Source organism: Dasypus novemcinctus, chromosome 10, assembly GCF_030445035.2.
Source record: "Dasypus novemcinctus isolate mDasNov1 chromosome 10, mDasNov1.1.hap2, whole genome shotgun sequence".
Classification (NCBI taxonomy): Eukaryota; Metazoa; Chordata; class Mammalia; order Cingulata; family Dasypodidae; genus Dasypus; species Dasypus novemcinctus.
In genome coordinates this window covers 9847704-9853703 of record NC_080682.1, presented here as the reverse complement: position 1 = coordinate 9853703, position 6000 = coordinate 9847704, and the positions used below count along the sequence as shown (strand labels likewise).

Here is a 6000-nt window from a genome sequence, read left to right as displayed (position 1 = left end):
GTGGCTCAGTGGTTGAATGCCAGCTTCCCACATACGAGGTCCCAAGTTCAATCCCAGGCCCTGGTACCTCAAAAAAAAAAAGATTTATCTTTTTGTCAATCAGTAATTCACTAGGTAAGCAACACCTGGCACAATTAAAAATGAGATTGGAGAAGAAAATGGAAGGACCCAAAGAAAGTGATCTTAATAACCGATAAATGGGAGAGCAGATCCCAAATCTGAGTACAAGGTGACAGCCTTGGTTGACACACATACGTGTGCACGCACACACACACAAGTGGTTCTCAACAGGGCCTGATTTTGCTTGCCAGGGGACATTCTCTAATGCCTGGAGACATTTTTGGTTTCTCCATCTTGGGGGGCGTGGAGCAGGGGTGCCACTAACCATCCTAGAATGCACAGGACAATCCCCCACAACAGAAGATTTTCTAGCCCCAAACTTCAACGAAGCAAAAGTTGAGACATACACACACACACACACACACACCACCAGCCACTCTAGTCATGCAGCATTGTCTAAGGGCCAGGTTTGAGGACTCTGGATCAGACTGTTCAGGTTTAGTTGCTACCAACTGTCACCTCCAGCAAGTCACTCAGGGTCTCTGTGACCAGCCATAAAATGGGGCTAATAAAAGCACCTTCCACATCAGATTCAACTACTAAACATGCAGAGTGCGCGCAACAGCAAGGCTGTTTACTTGAGCTATTAATTATAGCCATACTCCACGGGGATATTTCTGGGTCCTCGGAAACTTTTATTTCCTTTTCTATATTGTCTAAATCATAGGTAAAGGACACAATTGACTTTCATTGGGGGCAAAGGAAATACAAAGATGAGGAAGAGTCTGTGAAACAACTGGCCTCCTCTTCAAAGATGTCAAAGTCTTGAAAAAACAAAGAAAGATGACGAGCAGCTCCAGATTAGGGCGAAAGAAGAGACCTGGCAACCAAAGGCTAAGTATGATCCCAGTTTATTGGCACAATGAAATTTGGAAGTTTTATCATAGTGTTGCTTCAGTTACTATCCCTAAATTTAGGAACTGTGTTGTGGTTGTGTAAGGACTGTCAGTTTTCTTAGACAATTCACGTTGAAATCTTTAAGGGGGAAGAGTCATGACTTTTGTAAGTTACTCTCAAATGGTCAGGGCAGGCTGGTGGGGGCGGGGTAGAATATATATATTAAAAAGAGGGCAAATATGGCAAAATGTTTACTCTTGGTGAATCTCAATGAAGGGGATTCCTTGTCCTCTCCTTGGGACTTTTCTGAAGGGGTTCATGATTGTTAAAAGCAAAAATAAAAAGTCCTATAACACAAGGTATCCTCTGGCAGGGACAGCGATGAACCCTTGTCCAGTAGTACATGCGGTGCCCAGGACCTCCTAGAGAAGGTCACGTGTCATCCGCGAACGTAACAGCCTTAGATCAAAGCAGCATCGCTCTTAGTAATCCCGAAGGGGGGGCGTGCATTTATAGTGAAATGGATGAAGAAATCGTGGGATATTCAGACAATGGACCCAGAGCTGCAGTGACCAAGCTATGGAGACTCAGCCAGACACCGGGCTCCACTTAGAAAAAAACAAGCACTAGCAGCAAACCCAGGCGGAACCAGCCTCTGTCGTGGGGGCCTGCGTTCACGGGTGGGAAACGGCCGAGAGAAGCAAGGAGGTGATTCCCACCGGCGTTGTGCTTGCCGGGACGGAGAGGCCACACGGGAGGCTGGCGTTTGCGGGGCTCCGTGGGGCCGGCATTTTCTCTTTCTTGAGGGGTGGTTACACAGGGGTTTGTTTTAGGATGGTAAGAATTATCCATTCAGGTTTTAAACCACACCAGGGAACCCACTTGGTTCGAGGCGTGCGCTGTGCCCGTGGGGCACGCGAGGAGCAGCCGGCTCCCTCCCTGCGGCCTGGAAGCTGGGAAGTCGGGGTGGGGGGTGTGTGTGTGTGGGGGGAGGAGGATGCAGGCTGGGAAGGCGACCCGGAGGTGGGGGTGAGACTGCAGGCCCGGGCAGTTCCGCAGGTCGCAGGTGCCGCCCAGCTCTGGAGGGATGCGGCCCGGGGCGCCCCCTGGTGGTGACCGCGGGGAGCCCTTCAGGCGAGCCGGCAGCGCGGCGGCCCCCTGCACTCAGGCCCCGCCCTCGGCACCTTTGCCCCCTCGTTGCCTCCTCCTCCCGCGCTCTCCACCTCTTCCTGGGCTGGACTCAAACTCCCGCCTCCCGGGAGCCTGTCCTGACCCGCGCGCCCGCGCTGCCCTCCCTTCCCCGTCTGCGCCGTGGGGCCCAGGGTGCGGGGACTCTTCCACACTGTGCCCTGGCGACGGTTTCGGTGGCGATGGCAGCCAGCACCGAGCTGACCCTGCACGTGCGGTGACCCCACCGCTCCACTCTACCTGTGTTAAGCACCTTCTCCGTGCCAGTCTCCGGCTGGCCGCTGCTCCCAGGGGTTCCCAGGCGTGCGGGAAGCTGCGGGGTGTTGGTCGTGAGGTGCCGCAGGGCATCCTGGGAGCCACCGAGCCAGGGAGGGAAGGGGGCAGCAGTCGGTCCCCTGGCAGGTCTGGAGGGGGAGTGAGTTTGCCCGGTCTAGAGGGGGTGGGGGCTAGGGAAGGAATGCCCAGCCCCAGGGCCTGCCGGGAAAGGTTGGTGGGAGGTGGAGGTGGAGGGCGCCCTGCTCAGGAGGGACACGGTCCCTGAGGCCTTTGTCAGGCCACTGCTGCTCTGCAGAGGCAGGTTGCGAGGACATCCAGGGTTCGAGGTGCCTGCCTGCCACCCCCTTCGCACCCTAAACCAGTGCTGTGACAGCAAGGCACGGTGCCCGATGGGGTCGGAGTTCAGCACCCTGAGTGGTGTCTTGAGCACCTACTGGGTGCAGCGGGTGCCAGCCCAGTGAGGATGGGCGCGTCTTGCACTTCGCTCTTAAGGAGCCTGGGACCAGTGAGATGATAAGCGCCCCAGGGCCCTCCAACCCGCAGGACAGGCGGTGATGAGGGCAGGGAGGGGCTGAGCCTGCAGGGCCAGGAGGGTCCACGGAGGGGCCTCCCAGCTGGGCCCGGGCAGAGCACATAGGGTCCCAGCGGGGGGGTCAGACTTGCCCTGTGACTCCAGCAAGACATTCACCTCTGAGCCCGCATCCTCGCCGCCCAGACACTTCACCCCACTGACCTCGCCGGGAGGCCACGACATTCGTGGCGATGTACGCCAGTGCCCAGCACCCAGCTCAACAGCTGTCCTGTTGAGCATTTTGGGCTTTATTCCTAGGCCTGTGTTTCCAAAAAAAAAAAAAAGTAGCAGCAGAATCCTTTTTATTCCAATGAACATTTCCCCAGAACTCCGTTGAATAAAAGCCCAGGCAAGAGTGAGGCGGCTGCGGGGGCGCTGGCCCGGGTGGCTTCCCCCAGCCCGCCGCCCTGGCCCGGGGAGCCTGGCGGCCAGAGCAGGGCGAGCGCGCGGGGAGGCTGGCTCAGGGTGCCCCCGGCCCCTGAACCTCGGTGGGAGCTTCCTCGGGGTGCGAGAAGGAGGGTTGGGATCCATCCAACAAACATTTTCGAAAGAACCCCTGAGCCTGGCCTGGGTGCTGAGCTCCCAGGTGGTGGGGGAGTGGGAGGCACGAGTCCAGAACGGCAAGGAGGCGCGTGAGCCGGCGCCCACGGAGAAGAGGGCACCAGACCAGGTGGGCTTCAAGGCTGTCTGGAGGCAGCAGGTGCCTGGGCCACGTGCGGGAGGGTTAGGAAGAGGGAGCCTGGCCAAAAAGCTGGGAGCAGCATGGGTGAAGCAGAGGCGTGGCGCAGCATAGTGGAGGGACCACGGGACTGGAGCCGTTGCCGCTCAAGCCAGGAAAAGGAAATGGGGGAAGAGAGGGGAGGAAGCCAGCGCCTCCCTTGGGTGCTGCCTTGGGGCAGGGGATCTGCGCAGCCCTCAGGCACGCCCCGCCCCGCCCCCCTGTCCCCACAGGTCCTGGTGGCTGGCATTGAGGCGAACATACCTGTGACCTATGGAATTGGCAGCCAGAGGCGGACAACAGCACTAGCTGTCAATTCATAGGTCAGAGCCCTGTGCACTCGGTCTCGGCGGCGCCCACAGCCCGCCACCCTTCGCCATTCCAGGCCTGGGCCTTGAGCTCGCCGGGGAGGGCCGCCGCTGGTCTGCTGGGTGGGGGGCGCCTCTCCTCCTCCGCGGGGCCTGGCCCCCGCCCCGGATAACAGCAGCCCCACTGGAACCAGCGGGCACTTCCACATGGAGTTGCTGTTACAGGGGGCGGCGGCCGACTGGAGGCAGGGCCCTGGTCCTGGCATCTCCCCTGGGGCAGGGGTGCCTGCAGATCCCCTCACCTGCCCACCCCAGCCCACTGGCTCATCATGGCCCCAAGGCCATGGACTTTTTATGGAAGGGCCTTATCGCCTGGGCCCACACCTCGAGCCCTGCCTGATGCCAGCCCTCCTTCCCCGGGCGAAGTCCAGCTCAAGCCCAGATCTGTCTGGTAAAGCCGGGAGGGGCTCGGGTTTACAACCCGTTGGCAGTCTTTGCCCGCTCTGCTGCCCCCACACCCTCTGCACCCAAGTTGCCTTGTTTCCTTGTTTCCTTTTCAACCAGGGCTGGCCCCCAGTGTCAGGTTTGGCTTCTGCAGCCTCCTCCCTGTGCCCTTTGCCCACCCTCCCTGCTGCAGCCATGGGCCCGCGGGACGGGGGGGGGTGCCCTGGGCAGCTGTCAACCTCCAGGGACCTCCGATGGCCCCACTTCCTGAGGATGGCCCCCTACGGGCAGCTGGAGAGGAGACCCAGAGAAGAGAAGGGTGGGGTGGGGTGGGGAGACAGAGAAAGAGAGAGAACAAGGAAGAAAGAGCTCCTGGGGGAGGTGAGAAGAGCAGGCAGAGAGCACCACGAAAGAGGAAATTGGGAAAGCCGTGGCCGGGTGGAGAGGAAAGGGAGGACCAGAAACTTCCAAAGCTACTGTGGAGGACCGGAGGCCTGTGGCCCGACAGGTGAGGCCCCTGCTGCCAGGGTGGCCGGAGAGCCCGCAGGGCCTGGGAGCCTGGCGACCTTGAGCAAGCAGCCTGACGCCTCCAGGCACCTGTGGCTCCTTGTATGCAAATCGGGGCCCAAGAGGCTGGCCCAGAGCACCCCTCCTTTCAGCCTGTGGGTCCCTGAGCCAGCCCAGGACCCCGGGGCCCTGACGTCTTCCTGCAGAGCCTGTCTTCATCCCCTCCCTCGGGCCCAGGAGGCTTCAGGGTGGCTCTAGCACAGGACCCCGAAGCTCCTGATGGGGCTCTGAGCTCTTAAAGTGGCGCTGGGTCGTGGGGGGCCCACTGAGGCGGCCAAGTTTACAGAGCAGGACCGCGGCGTCTGCCTTACCCTGGCAACGCCCCTGAAGGGGCGCTTCCTTCTTGGGGTGCAGTCAAGATGGGATGGGGGGCCCCTGGGCAGGCAGACAGGCCCTCCAAGGCTGTGACCAGAAGCCCCCCGCCCAGCGACCCCTCCCACCGTGGCCCAGCGAGACCACCCTCCTGCCACCCGGGGTGCAAGCACGGGGCCTGAGGGAGGCAGGGGCCGGGCAGGGGTGCTCCCTCGAGGAAGAGGAGCGGGGCACCCCTGAGAACTGCTGCTCCGGCTCAGCTGCGGGGGGGGGCCCTGAGGCCCGGAGCGGGACGGGGCTTGGCCAGGCCACCCAGTTGCCCAGGTCCCTTTCTTTCCTCCTCAGAAAGGTTGGTGACCCCGCGGAAAGGTGCCTGGGGCCAATGGGATGCCCGGGAAGGCTCTTACCTGGGTGCCTGGCTGGCCCTTGGGGCACGAGGAAGTGGGTACCCCGGGCCCAGCCGCCTTTTGAGCCGTTGGCCCGGCCCCTGGCGGGGTTAATGATTACCCACTGCCGTCGATAGGGACCACAGTGAGGTTCGAAGGGCACGGAACCCTGGACTGTGCCCCAGCAGGGTGGGGCGGCTGCCAGGAAGCCCTGGGTGGGGTCCCATCTCCCCCTCCTGGTGGCATCAGACCCCCACGTCCCAGCCTGCCTTT

The 6000-nt window shown here is 60.9% G+C and overlaps 1 long non-coding RNA gene across 1 annotated transcript; it reads right to left on the bottom strand.

The window, feature by feature from the left end:
* Positions 1-822: 822 nt before the first annotated feature.
* Positions 823-3175, bottom strand: LOC139439786 (uncharacterized). Its single transcript, XR_011649888.1, has 3 exons — positions 3110-3175; positions 2386-2494; positions 823-940 (listed from the first exon to the last, which is right to left on the bottom strand). It is a non-coding gene; the product is annotated as an uncharacterized lncRNA (long non-coding RNA).
* Between the last annotated feature and the right edge of the window lie 2825 nt (positions 3176-6000).